Below are 22,492 nucleotides of genomic sequence, written 5' to 3'. Positions count from 1 at the left end.
GGCGCCACAGTTAGTGGGCCAGTTTATTGCAAGAACGGTTGGAGATGGGATTTTATGTAGTACTTACACAGACTGCAACAAAGTCCCTGAGGATTGTCCAGGCTCAAGCTGAGTTGGTCCAAGCTACCATGCTGTTGAATGTGATAAAAGGTGGAAAACATATAGACAATGTATGGGGATCGGGAGGTGGCCAGCAACCTGTAAAACATCTTGTTAAAAAAGAGATTGATACATTGCTGAAGGAATACCTGCTTTCTGGAGCTGTATCAGAAGCTGGACCTCCACCGGCTCCTGCAGCCTTACACGTGAAAAGGAAAAAAAATGTATTCTGTGTCTAAATTATAAAGTTATTGAGCACGTTGGGTCTAATTTGGGTTATTGGGTTTAGTTTGCAGGTGCTGGGCCATGTTGGTGGCCAGTGATACCTGAGAGGTCAGACTAGATCTGGTCTTCAGCCTTAAACTCTGACTCAATGCCATCACTGCTGAGTTAGGCTAGCCGTGCTAGAGCACTCCCATTGCAAAGCCTGCGGCTGCGTCCCTGTGCAGCTGCGTCTACAATGGTGCCTGTGCGTTGTGTGATAGCCTCTGTGTTGGGCTGGATTTCGAGCAGGCTGTTTGCTGGTTCTTAGCCATGCATTAAACTGGGCCACTCTGTGAGGTCATTCACAATGGATGGGTCCTGCTGATATCACACTATGCGGGGCGGCTGGGCCAAACCTGAGTGATGCTGTGACACCGCATGCCAAGTTGCAATGCCTTGAGCAGAGAACTGGGGCCAGCCCTATGGGACAGGAGCCACCGCTGTGGGCTTGCTCTCCACCCCTCTGCCTCTCTTCCCCCCCATTCCCTGGGGCTTCCCCTCTCCACCTGGCCAAGGTTTGGGTTGTGGTGCCGGGGCATATGTGTTGTTGTGAATGGCAAAAAAAGATAAAATGCAGTTGGCAGGTCACCTTAGTAAAAGGTTTGGGAACCACTGGTTTAAATCACCCTCAAGACCAGGTTAGAGGTTTTTGTATGTGCATGGAAGGAGGGTTGGAGCAACACCTGGGTTGAAGCGCAGGCTAGCTCTGCAGTCAAGACATAACTGGCGACTCCTGTGATTCTCTGGCTCAGATGTATGGATCTCTTTAATGTCACTGCCTTGAGCCTATCCCAGTGCTTGTGCTAATGCAGGCGCATGTTGGTGTTTTTTTGCTTGCTGCATTCTGGGTATGGCTGATAATTAAATTCTCTGTAGAAAAATGGCATTTAGAATGTCCCAGAATGTGAATTCCTGCAGGGGAGTGAGAAACCACAAATCCTGCTTTGTTCTTTCAGCCCTTTGAGGACAAACAGAAGTATTTTCTTGGTGAGACTGTTGATTGTTTCTCTGAGCTTGTCACGGCAGCTGGTGTGACTTTTTCCTATTTCTGCTCCCTCTTCTTCCTTCCTCAGGGCTGGCTCCTGCTTGCTCCCTTATACCCATAGGTGACCCCAGAGGCAGTGGAATTCTGTTTCCAATGCGTGGCGTAGGGAATGAGATGTCTGCAGAGGACAGCCCCACAAGGAACTTTGTGAGTGTCCATGTGCAACAGGGCTGAGGAAGGCAGGGCAGGAGGGGACCTGGTGCTCCAGTTGGTGTATATTTTGCATGTTTGTAAAACAGGTGGATTCCACTCTCACTCCACCCTCCTTCCCATCATAGACCCTTAAGTTACAGCTTTAGCAACCCTGAAATGAATCTGCTGCCATTCAGTGGCTTTGGGGACAAAGAGGCTTCCTTTCTCCTTCCCCGTTGTTGCAGAAGCCACCTCTGCTGACCCTGGCTGTGGGCGCTTGTTGATGGAGGGGGGGATGGAAGAGTTGGCCTTCGGAATATTTCCCAAAGCTGTCACACTGCCCAGCTCTACATTTGGGAAGGGAAGAGGATACGCTATTTATCAACTTCCCCCTCCCTTTAAGGTATTACTGAGCTCCATTCCCTGGGCGCTCGCGCGCGCTCTCTCTCTCCGGGAAGTAGGATGGAGGCAGTTAAATTTAGCGCGCACAAGGCCACAATTCAGAGGTCCCTGTTTGGTTTGTCTCAGGCAAGCTCCCTCGGGAGCAGGTCCTCCGTGCAGGTCTCAAATGGGTTATAAGCAGTGTGTTGGGCCTTGAGCTGAGCCGACTGCAGATGGGGGTCTCCCACATTGGTTTTTTTCCCCCCTTCTTAGTATAACCTAGAAACCTGTCCCTGTACTCCATACTTGGCTTTCCTAACTTCTTGGTTCAGCACGATCAGTGACATGAGCTTATTTCCAACACAAAACCTCCTGCTGACCTTTTCCTCCTGTCTGGTGGGTTGCCTGGCACTACTGGTTTTTATTCCGCCTGACTGTGGTTTCCGTCCCATAATGCTGCATGTTGATAAGGTGCATGCCTTCCTGTACAGAAAGGTTAAAGCCTGAATCCTCTGAGGGCCTAGGACTGGGAGTATGTGCTTTAAACCGAGTGCAGAGGGGCTGCTTCCTGTTCCAGGGAAAGATGTTAAGGAATTTGGGTATGTGAGAAGGAGGTGTTGGGTTTTCACCAAACTCTCCTTCGTTGTTACCTGTCTGTTTCCCAAATAAAATGCGGCTATTGGCTCTTATTACACCCATTGTACTTAATTCTGCTGTGATACACTAGCCTAACGGGACCAACTCAGCTGACTTCATTGGAGTTACTCCAGACTCTCACCTATGCAATGGGAATGACTCGATTGGCTCTAGTGGGGTTAACATGGATTCACACTGATGTAACTGCAAGAGCAGATTTGGCCTCTGGTTTCATTTGTGTTGCCAGAAATTTGACTCCTCCAGTACAGGCAAACATTGTTCTTGGATGTTTTCCCAGGTGAGTGTGATTTCATAATCGCAAATTGTGGATATAAAAGTTCCTGCATCCTCCTTTCCCCTCCAGCATTTTGTTACACGGGTGAGCTCAGCAGCTGGTAATTACTCAATGGATATTACCTTTTTATTTTGTGCTTGAGTTGGGAAAGGATGAGGCTTCTAATAGCTCACATTCAGACCCCAGCAGAAGGTATATATCTGGTTAGATATAATCCACAAAGGAAGGTGAGACTAAGAGCAGATTCTCTTTGAAGGCAGTGGTACGTAATTGAGGCTGTACCACTGGAACTTGGATGTTGTGACGGCCAAGACTATAACAGGGTTCAAAAAAGAGCTAGATAAGTTCATGGAGGATAGGTCCATCAATGACTATTACCCAGGATGGGCAGGGATGGTATCCCTAACCTCTGTTTGCCAGGAGCTGGGAATTGGGTGACGGGATGGATCACTTGATAATTACCTGTTCTATTCATTCCCTCTGGGGCACCTGGCATTGGCCACTGGTGGAATACAGGATGCTGGGCTAGATGATTAGTCTGACCCAGTATGGCTGTTCTTATGTTCTTACTGGTTAAGATCAGGCTTTTAAATATGTCTGTAACAAAGGCTTCTCTGAGGTCTGTTGATGGTTTGTAGCTTAATGCCATTTTGTGATTGGAACGTGTCTAGAGGCAACTTGTTTTCCTAGCTGTACAAACGATGGAATGGTGATGCTGTCAAAAAGATGACCAAGTGATATGGTATCTGGAACTACCCCACTGAGCCATAACATTAGTCTCTCTCCCTGTATGTTCCAGTTTTGGTCATAAGGGCTTTGTGAAGGAATTATTTACACTCTTAACAACTTAGCTAGGGGTCCTCTTGGCTTATTTCTTCCTGGACTTAAAAAAAAAAAAAAAGTGGTATATGTTGTGAGAGCTGAGGGTAAATGCAGCTCTGAGCAGTGTGTGTGCAAAGACCACCACCACCCAGGACAGTGGGAGGAAGTTTGCTTCATACAGCTGTGGTGTGACCACATCTGGAATATCGCACTCAGTTCTGTACTTCCATTTGCCAGATTGGCCAATTGGAAAGGAGTTGAGAGAATAAAATTATCAGGGGACTGAATGGATTGAGTTTGAGGGGAGGTTAAAGGAGCGAAATATGTGCATTTTGCCAAAACCATAATTAAATTGGTTGGGGATGAGGGGAGCATGAATTTATGTAAATACTTGAAGGGTATTGTGGGAGATGGGATTGTTTAGTTTGGTACAAAGAAGTAAAACGAGGAATGGGAAAGAGGGGAAATTTAGACTGAATGGGGAGATGGGAAATCCTGACAGCGAGCAGGATTAAGCTGTGAAGTTGTCTTCTCTGGGAAGTACTGGACTCTGCATTGCTTGGGACTTTTACACCTCGTTTGGGCAAAATACTAATAAATGTACTGAAGGGAACAATCCTAAGGGAGAAGAAGTGCATTATCTAATTATCAAAACCTATCTATTATATCTGTGATCCCATGATTTAGAGCCAGCCATAGAGGGAGTGGCTCATCACGTCATCTTAAGGTTGCTTTTTTGACATGTATGTTCTAAGCTCTGTGAAGCAAAGATGCTAATGTTAAATCTTTGTAAGGTTTGTCCGTTTACATGGTTTCTGTTTTGGGGGTCAAATTCTACTCTCAGTTATTCCAGATTTGCATCCCCCATGTAACTCCATCCACTCTTTACTGTGTCAAATGCTTGCTGTTTGAGAAACTAATTTAAAAAAAAAAGTCTTCTCAGGAAAAACAATCCAATTGCACAATTACATAAAAGTTGCCCCAAAATCTCAGATCCCAAGAGGGGAAATATTCCAGAGAAGACTCTTATACTTACATGCTTAAAAAACATGATTTTAACCCAAGGCAAAACATCAAATATTGCACTGATGACTTGCACTGATGAACCTGAGGGCAGAATCTGATGTTCTGAAAATTTGCTTTGATGTTTTGCAATAATGTACAAATGTGCTCATGGTCTGTGACTAGTTAAAATGTGATGGAGATCAAGAGGCTAAAGCCAAGATTTCAGTTGTAACTAGTGATTTTTTTCAAGTGCCGTAGCTTTGTGATGCCTAACCAGAAACACCTTTCGAAGGGGTCCTGATTTTGGGGTGGGGGTGCTCAGCACCCTCTGAAAATTGGGCCCCTTTAAGGTGTCTCAGTTTGGGCATTGGAAATCACTAGTTGCTTTTAAAAATCATGGCTTAAAAATTCTAGAGAACTCGTAGAAAACTTATAAAAGGTAATGTACAGATTCTTTACAAATCATTCATTCATTCTGATTTTTGTGTCCCCTCCCCAGCCCCATTTTCCATAGGCTGAATAATAGTCACCTGAAATCTTTAAGACAAGCAACAAATATTTAAGAGACCAAGGATACAGTGTTAAGGTAAGACACAGCACCTCGCTTATTTCAGTCATAACCAAGTTAGTTTTGAATTGAACTTCATACTGGTTAACAAACTAGAGAAGCTAACCCTGGGCACAAGGCTAACTGTGGCTACGGCTGCTGTCCAAACCAAACCCCCGAGTAAAGGCCTAGTGTGACAGTCAGCACACCGGGGATTGAACCAGGGACCTCCAGAACTAAATGCATGAGTTGCTACAGCTAGAGAGAGACAGTTTAGGGCGATTTTGAACAAGTCCTATCCTCTGAGGATTGGCCACAAACAGGAGGACCTGTAACACACACTCACCAATGGCTTTCACTAGCCCTCCAAAAAGAAATATGAATCCTGATCTGAATTTTACAGATGATCCCCCAGCTTCATATCAACAGCACAATGAAAACCTCAGATCTTGAACACTCCTCATCCTGGAGGTGTTCTCGCTTTCCATGTGATTCTAAATTTAGTGACTTGAGCCTCTGTCCAATTAAAGACAGTGAAAAATTTGGGGACTAAAATGATGATTCCAAAGCTACTTTGATTGTCTGTGTGCCTTATTCCCCTTTCCTTCCTGGTTGGTGAAAATAGTACTGAAATAATTGCATTACTTTGGTGGAAAGCACGTTCAGCTGCTTACCGAATTCAAGAGCAGTCTATGATAACTTAATTAACTTATTCCATAGGCCAAAGAAAAGCTCAGTAAATCAGTTTAATATTTACCCAACTTGTTTCCTATCTTAATTAAGTGTGTGTGGATCTTTAACAGCATTGGAAACTCTGGTGCAGAGATCCGACTCTGGGATTGGTCAGCTTTGATGTGGGCAAATACCGAGAATAGATGCATCCCCAGCTCACCTAATTTGAGCTTGTTGTGACGTGGTTGCTTCTATCCAGAGCTGCTGCTGTCCAGACACTAAAACAGAAGAGCCTGCAAGCAGCAGGCACTCCATGTGTCAGTTTCAGTGTCTGGAAAGCAACATCACCTCCAGGCAGTGGCACAGCAGATCAGATCAGCTTCAGTTGTATCAGAATGCCCTTGGTTGAAATAAATAATCCATCTGGATTAGTCCTTCACTTCTTCAGAAAAAGGTTAATTTCTAGCTCTGCGTTTGAGCCCTACTTATGCTTTACGTGGCATGATTTAAAAAAAAAATACTTTGACAATTGAATTAATGGCATGCTTTGACAGCAAGTGTCAGATCCTTTCACCAAAGGACATGGTTGATTTTCCAATATTTTAAATTATAAATCACAATTGGATGCTTTCCTAAAATATGTGCTCTCACTGAACCACAGAATATTAAGCATGATGTGGGAATCACTGGGTAGATATCTCTGGCCTATGTTATACAGAAGGTCAGACTCTATGATCAAAAATGGTTCTTTATTGCTGTGGGTGAAATCTTGGCCCCATGCGGACTTTCACTGATTTCAGTGGGGTCAAGATTTCATTTTATGCGTCTCTGGTCTGATACTCTAGTCACAGCCTGTTTCTTGAATGAAGTAAGAGGATCTGCCCTTGTTGTGAGTGAATTACTTAAACAATCCTCCCAGCTCGTACAAAATAAAGGATAATAATAGCAGAAAAATATTATTAATAATCAAATGCCATCAAATCATCTTATATTACTTCAAACCTTAACTAAAAACCTCAGTACCCATTTGCAGTCAGTGAAATAATTTGAGAGCTCTTAACACAGCTCTGAAATCCAGCTATCTGAAATCCAGTGGAATACAATAACTGTTTAGCCATGCACAGGAACAGGAGGTGCAGAAGTAAATATCCACTTGAAAGTGCAATTTGGGTTGACACTGTAGCTTCCTGAGATTAACTCTGACTGGGACTCCACAAAGGTTAACACTCCTTCTCCTAAAGACAGTGTCCTGGGATCTTTACTGATCACTAGTGGTCAGGACCTTGTGTTTGCATCTTCCCTGGAAGATTTAAGTATAAAGAACAGTGGAATTCAGGTTTCAGAGTAGCAGCCATGTTAGTCTGTATTCGCAAAAAGAAAAGGAGTACTTGTGGAATTCAATTAGTCACCAAATAATTTCCTGGTTTGTGAGTAGTCGGGAAATTTAACCCCTGGGCATCCACACAATGCAGCTTATGCAATTTTGCTTCATTAACCTTTTCCATCTGAACAGCGGGGAAACCTCATACTCAGTGTCTGGCCCTGTATATTTGTGACATGTTACATCTTGTCAAAGGCTGCTGTGATACAGCTGAGCAGATGCAGTTTAACCTACATGACACCACGTGCAGGAGAATGTAAACTCTTCATGGGGCGCACAGAGAAGAGCTGACTTTGGTGACAAACTGTCTCCTCATTTGCAGAGAAGCCATTATTATTGCCAGTATGAAAAGCAGTGTGGCCTGTGGGCGACCCCTTCATGTAGTCTGGGAAGTTTGGGAATTTAGGGCTTGTCTATATGAACAATTAGACTGCAGGAAGCTGAGGTATCCATCTACCCCCACGCTAGCCTGCCATGGTTTAACGGACCATGTGCACCCGGGTGGTTTGCATTAATCATTGGCTAGAACACTTTGAGCTAGTCCCATTTCAAAGAGGAACTACATCAGAGCACTCTAACGAACTGTTAACGGTGCAGCGGCAGGGGCTACACCAGTGGTTCTCAACCCGTGGTACACAGAGGCCTTCCAGGGGATACATCATTCATCCAGATATCTGCCCGGTTTTACAACAGGCTACATAAAAAGCGCTGGCGAAGTTGGTACAAACTGAAATGTCCTACAGACACTGACTTGTTCATATTGCTCTGTACACTATACACTGAAATGTCAGTACAATGTGTTTAGTCCAATTGATTTGTTTTATAATTATATGATGAAAATTAGCAAGTCAGCAATTTTTCAGCAATAGCGCGCTGTGACACTTTTTTGTATTTTTATGTCTGATTTTGTAAGCAAGTAGCTCTTAAGTGAGGTGAAACTTGGGGTACACAAGATAAATCAGACTCCTGAAAGGGTTACAGTAGTCTGGAAAGGTTGAGAGCCACTGGTCTACCTGAACAGCTGGCTAGCGTGGGGTAGATTCACACCCCAGCTTGCTGCAGTCTTATTATGTTGTGTAGACAAGCCCTGAGTCTCAGTTGTAGCCTTGCTGGTATTGGGGTCTCCCAGGACTGTGGACAGGGAACGTGCAGTGGCATTCTGGCTTGCTGGGTCACATGAACACATGTTGTGTGGGACCTTAGGTATAAGGCTGGAGCCTAATGTCTTGTTGGAATGATAATGACATGGGCCTTCAGCAAGTCACCGAGAGCCTGGTATTTGGAAGTGATGAGCACTTGCAGTTCTCATTGCTTCTAAACGGAATTGTGGGCGATCAGCACCACCGGAAAAGCGGGCTCTTAACCTCTCTGCATTAGTTTGTCTGTCTTGGGGGTTCATGTAACATCCATTGCCATAGTACCCGGGTACTGTTTCGCCATATATAATATGGGGATGAAGATACCTGCCGTGCTGAAGCATCACAAGAATGGCAAATGCAGCATGTAAAGAGAACTATAATTCTCCTCTAACTGTAACATCCTCTGTTCCATCAGGCTGGATTTGGGTGGAGTTTTCTGCGTTGGTGGATACGATTTGACGATACTTTGCCTTTCCTAGCAAATTCCATCTGAGCATCTAATAGCACTTCCTGAATAGGAATGAATGAAGCATCACGTAAGACAGGTATTATCCCCAATTTACAGATGGGGAAACTCAGGCAGAGAGTGAGGATGTGACTCGCCTCTGGTCACGTAGTGAGTCAGAGTTAGAATTCGGTCTGTGGTTCCCAGTACCGTGTGGTTGGTCTACTAGAGCATGTCACCTCTCTCTGGGTGTTGCTTCTATTGGCTTTGCCTGTGATTATCAGCTGCTTGCTGCAAATCCCACAGGGCCCCGCATGCTCGCCTTGAGAGGGAAAGTCTATGGAGGGGAGATGAAGTGAACTAGAGTATGAGTCCAGAAGGAGAAAGCCGGCTTTTCCAAAGCACTTGCTGTATGAATTGTGTAACGACAGCTGTTCATAGTTATTGCAGTGTGTGATTAGCAATCTGCTAATCACCAGATGAGAGATGCTGCTTCCTCTGAGGTGAGGCGAACCAGGGGAGCATGCATACAAACATTAACAGCTTTTATGTGGAGGTGATGGGTTTTTGATCCTGCTATTTGCTCCACATTGTGAGGGAGTTTCCCTTCTATATAGTGCTGATGAAAGGTGCCAGGTTGCCAGTCCTAGGGGCCAAAGGCCTCTGTCCATCCACAGAGCATGGGCAGCAGCAGAGAAAAATTATCTGCATGCTGTTCTGCCTATATGCCTCAAATGTCTTTAAATGGTCCAAGAAGGGAGCTCTGTCTCCGTGATCCCATCAATTCCTTGCATCTCTGCTGAGACTGCAACAGTGCAGGTTTCTGGAGGAGCAATTAATGCCAGTTGTGGAAGCGATCTATATGGTGTCATCTAGTCTATTGCAAATTGGACTAAGATCCACTAGATTCATTTCACGCAAGGGCCACTGGAAAGTCACAACTCGGTCACAACTTTCAGTCACTATCAAACCAAGGCTGGCTTAGAAATGATGACCTGAAGGTTAGAGGTTCCACAGCCTCTCACCAATCCACTGAACCATCTATTCCTCTTTTGCTTTTCATAAAAGCTCAATGTACCTTATATGATGCAGTGTGATAACAGGGCAGGAATGTGGCCCATCAGTGGTGTGTAATTCCATCTGCTCTCTGCATGTGCTATGCTGCCCTTTAAGCTCATCTCTCCTCAAACTCCCTTTGCAGTACTCCTTTAAAGTTACTCCTTGTTCTCCTTAAACAAGATTATAATAATAAACCAGATTACAATGTAGAGTGTGCCCCCCCATAAGTAACGGTATAAATAGGCTTGATGGAATTTAATTTTTTTTCTGATTTCGACAGTTATCCATGTTTATTTTGTGTGTTTTTATTTTTACTTATTTAAATTTTCACACTTGTGCAAAATTATGGGGTTTCAGCATTTTTACCCCATATTTTTATTTATTTACATTTTCACCATTGTGGGAAATTATGGGGGTCAGACAATGAGGGAATCAAGCAATAATTATATAAAGATAGACTTGACAGTCAAAAAGTTAAAGCTTTATAACTATTAAAACACAAACTGTCAACATCACATGTCAAAACAGACAAAATAAATATCCTTAAATCAAACTCTAAAGTTCTCAAGCAGCTTTTTTACTTTCTTTGCCTATCTATAAATTTTGATTATTATCGATGGAAATATTTTTGTTGGTTTGTGTGTGTACAAAGAAATCAATATTTACCAATAACTATCTCATCCTTCTAAGCCTAAATATAAAGAAGAGCCCTAGACATCCCCAAATTGTCAAGAGATCATCTTGGTTGATTTCATTTCAAATGAAGGTTGCGTTTCCCAACCCATCTGCCTTAAATGCAACATTTATTGTCATTGAAAGGAAACATGAATAAACTGTATTCTGTGACATACTTAATGGAAAACAAAAGGAACTTCCATGAATGATTTTTCTCACCATTTCCAAGTCCCACTGATGAAACGAGGAGATGTCAAACAAGCATATAGGGAGCGGCTTTGTCCGCGGACAGTGGGAGATGGTGTTTGGTTTGCTCATTAGTAGAGCTGTTTCAACAAGGTACCCCTGCTGCTACAGGAAATTGCCCTAAAAATCTGCTGATCAACTGTCAGATTGAGAATTCCCAGCAGGTACTGTGCTTTCATAACTATGAAGCATTGGGTTTTTCTTGTTATCATCCTTCAGTCAATGAAGTCCAAATCATCTCTCTCCACGGAATGTTTTCATGTGTTAAGTCAAGTTCTGCTGTTGATAACAGAGCTATAAAGCTAGAGTAATTCCTTCTGTTGACGATCTTATGGTTAAGGCACTGGACTGCTACTCAGGTGATCTCAGTGTAGTTCCCATCTCTGCCACATTGCTTGTGTGGCCAGTGGCAAGTAACTTAACCTCACTGTGTTGGGATTCCCTGTGACAGACTGATAATATCCTGAATGAGCTTTATTGAAGTAAGTTTAGCATCTTTGGAGTTGATTGTATTACCAATACAAATGTTTAGGGGCTATTGTGAGGTTGCATGGAACTTCTTTAGCAGGAAGACAAGATAAATGCTATCTCTGGAAGGCATTAGGAAATTCAGTGGTCTTTTTGGAACAATATGTCTGAAGTGGATTTCCTTGGAAGTTACCTTGAGGTGAGGGGAATGCAAATTCTTCCCCTCTGCAGCCAACCTTTTGAAGATACATCCTGTGAGGAGAGACCCATTGTATACTAAATACCTGCTTCTGGAAATTCCATATTCAAGACCCCTGATCTGTATAAAAGGTGGACTAAACTTGTCATGAGTGTGCTTCTTTTGAGCTGAAGCTGTGATGAATTTGTAACCACAAGGTTACAAATTCACCCCCTAAGGTGGGGTGTACACCCCCTAAGGTGGGGTGCTGAAAGACTTCTGCCAGAGCCCATGTTAGAGTTGGGGAGAACTCTGGTAAGCTTATTAGAATTTGTGTAGGTTCTGTTGTTGTTTTCAGTGTTTTTTTTTTTTCTGTAGTGCCTTTTACCTTAAGAATGAAGTAAGCTTGTTTAGAAAGAGCTGTGAGGTAATGTATATCTGTCGCCACCACTCATGTTACGGGGGTAGCAGTACACTCAGTCTCAGAGGGGTGGTATGAGGATAAATCCATTAATGTTTGTGAGGTGCTCAGATGTGACAATGGTGGATAAGTACCTAGACAAAAAGAAAAGGAGTACTTGTGGCACCTTAGGGACTAACAAATTTATTTGAGCATAAGCTTTTGTGAGCTACAGCTCACTTCATCGGATGCATTCAGCTGTAGCTCACGAAAGCTTACTCTCAAATAAATTTGTTAGTCCCTAAGGTGCCACAAGTCCTCCTTTTCTTTTTGCGGATACAGACTAATACGGCTGCTACTCTGAAACCTACCTAGACAGAGAGACCTTAAGTGAAGTTGCCCCACGCTATAGTGTGACTCAGAGATTTGTAAGGAAACCGATTACATTATAAAACTGTCACCTTAACTATCGGACTTATATAACAAGGCTGATAAATTCCAAAGCTGCGAGCTACAGCCACTGCCTTGAGTATCAGCAAGTCAGATTATTCAGTTCCTCCTGCATTTTTTTAAATAGTGGTAGTAGTAATAATAATCAAAAGCTGTGTGCATTTGTGTGCAAATTTTTATACATACAGCTCGCAGGGCATGAGCTACTCGTAATCCCCCCCAATGGATATGCATGCCGCAGGGTTGCTACAAAGGGTGAGATAGAGAAGAGGGTGCAATGTACTGTGAAATAACACGGAGAAGTGGTGCGAGGAACAGCTTCTGTTTCCCTGTGCCTTTCTTCCGGGGGCAGGTTTCTGAGCAGGAGAGGCTATTGATTTTAATACAAAATACATTGATCTATCTTGGGTTTTCTATAAGGCCTAAACCTGTAGTGTCTAAGCTGCCTGCTTTATATACCAAGAGGAGTGTTTGGACGTGAGTGAGAGAGATTATCTTGACTTCCCCTGCGAGGCAGTGCAAGTGTTGGTTTGTAAAAAGCACGAACTTGTGAGCAGATATCCAGAGAGTTCAAGTGAGCTGAGACCAGTCAAACCTTGCCTGCTTTAAGTGGCATCTACACTTCTCTTCTGCTGAGGCTGTGTGTTAGTCCTCTGGCTGTAGTTATCTGAAGTGTCGTTCTAAAAGCATTTCTCTGATCATGAGAGCTAGCGTTCTTTCTGATTACAGGCATTCCCTCTTTATAATGCACTGAGACCATGATGCACACTTCTTTAGTGACAGAGCCCTTATTTGCTACGTTCGCACGCCTCCCCCTTTTTTGTGTTCCGCTTTTGCTCATCAAACCGGGGATAGGGGGGGCAAAAGAGAGAACAAATTAAGATAGCTGAGTTGGTGTGTGGCCTGTGAGTGGAACATGCCAGGATGCCCACAATAGCCCCAGATTTGGCATCATGGCTTGGGTTTAGTGTTGACTGAGATTCCTGCCTCTCTGTGTGTTACTTTATTGTTGCAGCAGAACAAACTGATTTTATGAAGCAAAGCCCCACTCAACTTTAAGCAACTCTGAAACTACTGCTCAGACCTGGTACACGTTACTGTTTTTCCTGATTGGGTCTCACAGGGTGTAAATCAGCATAGCTCCATTGCCTTCAGTGGAGCTATGTGGCTTTATACCAGCTGAAGATTTGGCCCAATAATAAGAGTAGCAGTGTTGTTAACAAGACAATACCAATAATTATTCTGCAGGCATTCTCCTTATCCCAGGGCACGTTTCAAACTCGTGCCATTGCATGCACAAGGTAAAAGGACAGGAAATTTTATGGAGGACAAGGGGGACAGAGTATGGAATAGAAGAAGAATTTTTTTCCTCTTGATAGCAGCCGAGAGGACTGTTAGAATTGGGTTACAATCAAAATTCCAAACATCAGCCTTTATATTGCCAAGCATTTTGGCATGCTCCGAATAAGAGGCCTGATTCCTGCAATGTGCTGAGCACCATCGGCTCTTGTTAACTTTGCTGGGGGATGAAAATGCTCAGCCCCTCCATTGGATTGTATCCAGTATTTTACGTAGGGAATCATGCTGCGTGTGGGAAAAAGAATTGGCTGAGAGGAGGACGGGAAGCCATTAGAAAAGAATGACAATAGTGGCCACAGCGTAGGCTAGAGAGTTGGAATGGAAACTGGTAGTCCCCAGCTTGGGTACTGACATCTTCGGTGACCTTGGACAAGTCATCAAACCCATCAGTGCCTCAGATTCCCCATTTTATGAAATTATCATGGTACCTATGGCAATTGCCATTTTAAAAGCCCACAGAATCCCATGCCCTTAGGGAAGAGTCCCATAGAATGTATTAAAAAATAACTTCCGTAGAACTCTCTAGAAGTGTTATACTTCTCTATGCTGTGTGGTTTTTTTAAAGCCTATAAAGAAGATGTAATTTTCTGTTGTGGTGTATGTTTTTATAGTTGTATTATAGGTATATTCTGTATCCTAGTCTCTTGATGGTACTTTACCCATAAGGTTTACGTCATATTCCAAATATAGGAAAAAACTGTGGTATCTAGCATACCACTGCGCACAAACTGTTGCCTTTTTAAAGGTGAGCACTGCACCTATCTCAAGGTTGGTTTGTATGGCTATATTAGCCGATGTTCCTAGAACCCTTTGACCTTCTCAGGCGGGAAGGAAAGAGTGGAGTGTCACCCATTGTTAAAGCTTCTGTAACTCTGAGGCACAAGGCAAGCTGGGAGTCCCTCAATGGCGAATCCCAACTCTGATAGTCTGGAAAGCTAAACACATCATCGTCTGCCTCATGTCCAAACAAATCCCAGCATCCTTTTGGAGTGGCAATGGGAATGGATGGAGTCGCTGGTGAATGGAGATTAAACATTTTAGAATAGCATGAACTGTGACACCCCCCAAAAAACCCGTTTCCTTGACCCCTTGATCTGTGTGGATTCCTTGATTGACAGCTGCAGCATATGGGTTCCTGTAGGAGGCTTCTCACACCCGCAGAACAATGAAACAGATGGACAGCCTTCCAGGAGGGTTGAACAATAGCTGTCAGTGGGGGAGGTAGGGCTACTGTATACCAAGGTTCACCGCTCCAGCCATTGATTACAGCTCCACGGCATTGCAGATGGACTGCATCAGGCTGCTTCAGGCCCTTTGCTGAGACTAACCCAGTGGGGGAGACGGGACCTGGAGGAGGATAGGGGAGACAATGAGGGAAGAGGAAAGCTGAGGTATGAAATTTTAATGAGGAGTTAATTGCCAATTTCTCTCAGCAGGCCAGCATGCTGGTATAGCATCTGTGTGCAAAACTATAGGGTGTTGAAATCCATATAACTCCAATATGGTTGGGATGGATAGTATTTTCTTTATCCCATGTAATTTTTGTCTTGCAGACTTTTCCTAACTTTACTCTAGTTTTTGGTTCCCAGCTCGTACCCTAACCCCTCGGCCAGTCTCTGTCAGATCCAATTTGCTCAGCTTGGACACTAAGGGTCCCACAACTGCTTTTCCTAAAAGTAGGGATTACCCCCAGTGCCACTGTCCAAAAATTACATCCCTGCACTGTGTTGTGCTGTGTGCCAGTTGCTGGCTGCTTTCCACCCTTGCATTTTACGATATAATTGTGTGGTATGTAGCACATTGAATCCCACCTGATGGAGGCTTCTAGGTGCTATAGCAATATAAATAGTTAATAATACTGGATATAATCTGCAAAATGCTTTGGGATTAAAGGTACCCTACAGATATGAGCCTAAACTGTAACCTTTGGGTTCAAATCTGAACCTTGCAAAATTTGTGTGAGTTTGGAGCCGGCTGTTAGGTTTGACCCATTGTAGTGATCAGGCCCAGCCATAGAGATTGGATCCAAACATCTTGAGAAATTTCTTTTTTGGGAGAAGGTCTTTTGGGGTCTCTGGTTTGGGGTTAATCCCCAAGACGTGTAGAATAGGATTGTGAGGGGTGTGAGACCTTCCAGAGCTTTAAACTATGAAACGGGCTTCCCGGTACAAACCTGTCTTTCGTACCCACCCACCCCCTAATGCTGGGCAGGGGAAAAGAGTGTTAGAGTTGCTAAAGGGATTTTGTAATGAAAGAAGAGAAATCACCTGGCTTTGTCTGGGTTTGTTTGTGACCATCACTGTGTTCTGAAGAACAATTATGAAAGCTGAACGTAACTTCAGAAACAAGTACACAGGTCTCCTCTCTCCTTTCTGAATAGAGAGGACAGAAAATGCTGCCCTTCCTAAGAGTTTCAGATAGCTGCTGTCTGGAGGAAGGGTACTCTCCGCTCCAGTTAGACCTACAGGATAAAAGTTTCAAAAGATCCTTTCCCCATATCTGCTATGTAGTGTGCTGATACTGCTATACATTGACCCTGCCACCTGCACAATAATGCAACAAATGTTTTAAGTGGCTTCTTAAAAATGCTTGTAGGGATTCACACGTTCAAAAAGAATTGGTTTGTGTGTGAGTATTCTATATTGTGGGGGGTGATGTATGTAGTATAGCGGTTAAAGTAGACAGGGTGTGGGTCTGTGTACATACATAATATAATATAATGAAGGATCTTATTTTGCCATCTTAAACCTCAGTCCTGCAAATTGTTCCAGGGAGGCAGTTCTCACATGAACAGCTCACAAGATCGGGGCCCTAACAGTCATCTTACATGCAAGTGATGGCTTTTAACGCAAGTGACAACAGGTCCTGTTATCGCCAAACAAAAGGAGAGGGCAGATTTACAACCTTGAAGTCAGCAACCCGGAAACCCAGCTAGCATATTACATGTTGGGGGGCGGGGGCAGTGACAGGGAATGGGAATAAAGCAGGACAGGAAGAGAGACCCCAGAAAGTGTTTTTTCCGCCCCTCCGCCCCTCTCTAGTTTTCATTAGGGAACTACTTTTTTTTTTTTTTAAACCATCAATTTACACTGCATAAAACTTAATGTTTTCCCTCATTTTAAAAGTGATGCCAAAGCACTGTTCTGTAATTGTCACTTTTTTTAATTCTGTGAATGAAGCCCATAAAATGATACGGTTAAGTGTCGTCTTGGGAACATTAGTAACAGGAGTTTTTCTAATTGCTATGAAGAATGTCCTGGTGGATCTGATGAGTTGATTTAAAAACAGTTCTCCACTGTGGGGTATTTTATTTATTTAACTTCATTATGGGATGATTTTTTTCTTTATTTTCAATTGTTGCTTTTTTTTTTGTTTTGCTCCAAATCGAGGGCCCAGTCCTGCAAAGAGCTGTGCACCCTTTGTAGCCAAGGACTCCATCGAGAGTTCAGGATGCTCAGTGTTTTGCTCCGGCTACAAGGAAGGAATATGTTTTAATGAGAACGCACTAAGGCCCGATTTCAGTAAAGCACTTAAGCACATGCTTAACTTGATGTGAGTGGTCCCATTTTTCTTCCATGGAACTGCTCAGGTGCTTAAAGCTAAGTACCTGCTTAAGTGCTTTGAGACTCAATCCTGTTCTCATTGAAGCCAGTGGTAAATCTCCTATCGAGTTCATTGGGGCTGGATCAAGCCCTTGGTAAATAGGGATGAGGACTACTTATGGCCTGGGCTTTGCTGAATCTGGACGAAAGGCAATATTCCAAAGAGATATGGGCCTGAATTAAACCCCTAAAATCCAGGATATTTTATTCCTGGGACTGGTTGGAACCAAATCTGGATCTAGACTTTACTGCTTGGACCCAGCACTGATTCTCACTGAAAGTTGCATGTTTGCAGCAAGGGGAGACATTTTCACATGCAGTGCACCTTTCATTGTTGCTCAGCCACAGACTGTGTGCCTGCTTCGAATGGTTAATGTCTGATGCCCAAGGGGCGGGCATGAGCAGCCTGGCTGGAGAAATAATGACCTATTTGAGTAGCATGTGGTTCATGTTCTATTAATGATCAAAGCAAGTCCTAAGTCTCTCTTCTGGCCCTTCTTTCTGCTGCCTTAGCTAGCCAATGATAGTTAAACATTCCCCTCCCATCTCTCTTGTCTCCGCATGAATAGAAGCTAGCTAGGAAACTTGCTCACACAGAGCAGATGGAAGTCTCAGGTTGCAGGGGTAGTGGGGGTGGAGAGAGAGGTTGGGCAGATTCATCAGGAAAGGGATGAAAGGTTTTCTAACTCAGCTGCCCAGAGACAGAGGAAAGAATAGATTCCTGTCATCTTGAGGCAGGCTGACCAAAGGTAGAATGTACAAACAGCAGGTCGAAGGCTCTAATCTTCTACAGTTATCCTTTTAGTTTTCCCAGGCTGGGTGAGTGGACTGCTGCCTCTGAAATTAAATAGTGTCCTTGAATAACCTGTCTGAGAAAGTGAAGGGCAGGAACCTGCAGTCAAATACCTAGAACTATAATTCTTTTAGGAAGATCACGTGTGATGAAAATGCTGCAGTTACACAGCTCTGTGAGGGGTAGGGTGACCAGATGTCCCGATTTTATAGGGACAGTCCCGGTTTTTTGGTCTTTTTCTTATATAGGCTCCTATTAACCCCACCCCCATCCCGATTTTTCACATTTGCTGTCTGGTCACCCTAGTGGGGGAAAAAAAATTAAAGCTTGATTTTTTTCATTACTTTGTTATACTGAGAGAGTTTAAAAGTTGCCTCGACTTATTTCTCCTTCGCTACTAACTTGAGTTGTTTGCAGACATTCTGCTCAGTTTTGATCGTTGGTGTATAAATATTGTCTTTACCAAAGAAGACGAAACTTGAGAGCTTGTGAAACCGTTAGGAAAAGGTGCGCACTCTGAAATGAATTATAACAGTAAATGGGTTTGAAGTGTTTTTTCTGTATCATCTAATTAACTGACAGAGATTTTTACTAATAAAGAACTTTTACCCAGTCTTGAGACTGTGAGCTCCCCTAGGCAAAGACTGTCTTTGCATAACGTGCATTTTCAACTTAATAGTATCACCTAGACACCGACCAGGTGTAGCTCCATTGTGCTAGGTGCTGTACAAACATATAGCAAATGACAATCGCTGCCTAGAGGAGCTTATATTGTTAGCACCAGGGCCGGCTCCAGGCACCAGTGAACCACGCAGGTGCCTAGGGCGGCCAACGTAAAGGGGCTCTGGGGCGGCAATCCGCCCTTGGCAGCGGCAGGAATTCGGCGGCCGCTCCATCACAGTACATTGCGTGCTTGGCGGCAATTCGGCAGCGGGGACACGACTCTTCGGTTGCTGGCGGCAATTCGGCAGCCGCACCATCGCTCCGCCTCCGTGTTTGGCGGGCAGGATTCCGCCTCCCCGTTCGGCGGCAAGTTTTTGGGTTTTTTTTTTGTCCCTTGGGGCAGCAAAAACATTGGAGCCGGCCCTGGTGAGCACTTATCCAATAGCAAATACTAAGCCAGGGGATCTTTCCTCTTTGATGCATATGCATATCAAGAGGTGAATAGACTCCTAAAATAATGGGCTAAACCTAAAGAGGCTGCACCTGCAACTCTCACTAACCTTGGGTCAAAACGTCAGGGAATTGCGTTTATTGCCTTGTGGAGCCAATTGAATCGTATTTGTCAGATAGTGTACTTGATGAACTTTATGATGGCTTTTGGAGAGCTCTGTTCATTTGTCCAGCTCGTTTTCCTTACAATAACTGATTTTTTAAAACCAACTTATTTTACCCATTTATTTTTAAAGAAGTACTAATTATCACTCTTTTTGTACATTGCAATCCACTGGTGTGCAGCTTTTGTTACTATAATGTCTGCAACTTGCATGAAGTTTAATTTTAGACAGTATTCTGTGTACAACAGTACTTGAATCACAATTTCACGCATGTGAAATGTATTAATTTCGGGCTAAATATAACTGTATTCCTGTTTTCAGTGGTACACGTGGACCAGTATTTCCTGCATTAAGTATTCCCCAGAAAAAGAATAATGGGTTATATTTTTAGCTTGGGAAAGTGCACATTCCCTGCTTGCAAATGCAATTTCCTCATGCTAAATGCACTGAGTAACTGCACCTCTACCTGATCTGCACTTACAATCAGTTGATTAGAGGAGCCATTTTTATATTTGTACCCATAACAGAACTGTGCAAAAAACACATGCAAATAACGCACTTTCAAATGCAAAGCCACCCTCCTGGAAACTCTTTTTATAAACCACCGATGCCAATATTTAAGGTATTCAATCCCTGCACTGGATACAGTGCAAGGTTACACTGAAGTCAGCCAAGTTCTGTTCCTTACAATGACACTGATTGTGGAAACAAGGTGGGTGAGGAAATATCTTTTATTGGACCAACTGCTGTTGGTGAGAGATACAAGCTTTTGAGCTTACACAGTGCTTTTCTTCGGCTTATTGTGTCACTGGGGGAGTCATTTGACCTCTTGTTGCATCAGTATCCCTATCTATGTAATAGGCTAATATGTACCTCACCTGGGTATTTTGAGAATTCTTTAATGTTTGTAAACACTTCAAAATGTTCATATTATATATATATAAGTGCAAACTATTTTTTGGAAGGAGGAGGATTTACTTGGACTAGAAGAAAACACACATGGATGCACAGAATCTTTCCTCTGCCTTTTACAATAGGGTGGAATACCTACAATGCTGTGTTGGGATCCACTCACTGTCAGTTTATTTTGAGATGCAAAATATACAGTGGATGATAGGAAATCTCCTCCTGGATCCCATGTATCCTTTGTCATGACTGCTGCACACGAATAAAAAGTGTGGCTAATTTTGCTATGGGAAATGTTATTTCTGCTGTAAACTCTGTTGTCTGTCTACCCGTCATATGACTCTCAGCTGTAACGTGCACCTGTCTCCATAGAATGGTAATCGTTTCCATTGTTTGTATTCTCCTGGAGCAGGAACATAGTCTCCCCATCTTGTGTGTTGCAGCTATCTCCATGTGTCCTTTCCCTTTTGGCTTCCTCTACTTTAATGTTTTACCACCTCCTTTCTCTGGGCAAACATTGTTAGGTTTTCAATAGAGATGGGCTCAAGCTGCAAGATGTAGATAGGCATGCAGATTTCAGAGGATCTAAAGCAGACCTGTATGAATTTGAGTCTTTGGATAGGGGCCATTTCTAGTTTTAAACAGGCCCTAGGAAGATTTCTTTTTAAATGGTTGAAAAAAGTTACTGTCAAATTTTTTACATATTTTACAGCTGGCACCGTATCCACACCCTTTTCAGCGTTGATAACTGAAGTTATTACATTTTTACTCTAATTGTCTCAATGTATGGCCCTTAATCACTCCTGCGTTTGTCTCAAATCAGAGGATGAGCATAACGCTTCTGTTCTGATCAATTTCTCTGTCGAACTCTCTGTCCCAGCATGGCACTAGTGAAACTGTTACTTGTTTTGCAATTACCTTTTTCTCTAAATTAATGGAAAAATTCTGTGAGGCTTCGGCTTCCTAGAAATTTATTCTGACATAACTTAAACTTGAAGCCAGACTTGATTGGAATGCCTCGTTAATGAATATTTTTAATTAAATCACTTTTTTTGTGTTTCAAAGGAGTAGTTATAGGGAAGTTGTGAGTAAGCAGCTAGGCACACACAATATACCTAAGGTTATACAGGTAAGTAAAGGATGCGAAAAGGAATTAAAACAAATATGGTCCCTGTGCATTATGATATTTGGTACAAAAAATCATTAGTAAAAAATACGTATGTGTTGTGGGAGGGAAGAAATGTACCCTGTTTGTAATGATCTCTTTTTAATCCTGCATAATTGAATTCCCATTTAGGTGTGTTGCATGATAGTAATAATATGCAATCTTAATGCTAGGATGCATCTTTGGTGGGAGGCATAAAACATCATGCATCACAATGAAATGCCCATCCACTGCTTTTTCCTGTGTTATCACCTGGCCTGCACTTTCCTTCTGTACTTTTGCTGGCCGACTGTACCCACTGTTTGCACTTGCCTTTCCCCTCTTTCTCTAATGGTGATCCAGAGGTGGCTGCTGCTTTGGGTGATAAAAGGGCTGCATGGTTCTGGTGCAGTGAAGGATGAGAAGTTTGTGCGAAATTGGCACAAATATACATGGATAAATAGGCCCTTTAAGTAGAAGGAGGATTCAAATGGTGCAGGGGGAGGAGCAGGAGAGAAAGGTAGTGGTGGTAGAACATCACCCTGTTGTGGCATGACATGGAATGTAACCTGGGAAATCCAAACATGATTGGTGGGATTAATCAATCATACATGAGCTGTTACAATATGTGAAGCCAAATGCTGGAGCTTTGCAAATAAAACAGTGATGATCTGTGTGTGTACTCAGAAAGAAAAGCCATGAAGCTCTATAGTGGAATCTGTGAATTTGAGGCTGGGAGATAGAGGGGAAGGAGCTTAATGTCTGATATTATTCACACTGAAGTCAATGGCAAATTTCCCTTTCACTGCAGTGAGGGAAGGATCAGCATTTTTAGCATGTTCATAGGAATGACATTGTACCCCTCCCCCACTTCCCCCCTGAACTGTACATTGCACTGAAAAGTCATGGGGGAGGGTTGCTATTGTTTTAAATACACTTTGATGGTAAAGGCATCTTTTCATCTGGAAAGAGTTCTGGAGTAAGGACTGTGGCAGATGGTGGTATTTGGGCTATATTCTCCAATCTGGATTGAACAGTTTGTGACAGTCAATGCTGCAGTGTATCCCACTTT

General features: G+C 43.2%; 1 protein-coding gene across 20 annotated transcripts in view; it reads left to right on the top strand.

The window, feature by feature from the left end:
- The window catches only part of NFASC (neurofascin), a 184,621-nt gene that overhangs the window by 48,073 nt on the left and 114,056 nt on the right, over nt 1-22,492 (top strand). For 18 of the 20 annotated variants that reach the window (XR_012665721.1, XM_075122073.1, XM_075122081.1 and 15 more), the window contains exon 2: nt 5,179-5,265. The exons of the other annotated variants lie outside the window; for them this stretch is intronic. The gene's annotated coding sequence lies outside the window, so the exon portion shown is untranslated. The remainder of the gene's footprint in view (nt 1-5,178; nt 5,266-22,492) is intronic. 20 annotated transcript variants of the gene reach the window in all.

This window comes from Caretta caretta, chromosome 21 (genome assembly GCF_965140235.1).
Source record: "Caretta caretta isolate rCarCar2 chromosome 21, rCarCar1.hap1, whole genome shotgun sequence".
Lineage (NCBI taxonomy): Eukaryota > Metazoa > Chordata > Testudines > Cheloniidae > Caretta > Caretta caretta.
This window is presented reverse-complemented; position numbering and strand designations above follow the sequence as displayed.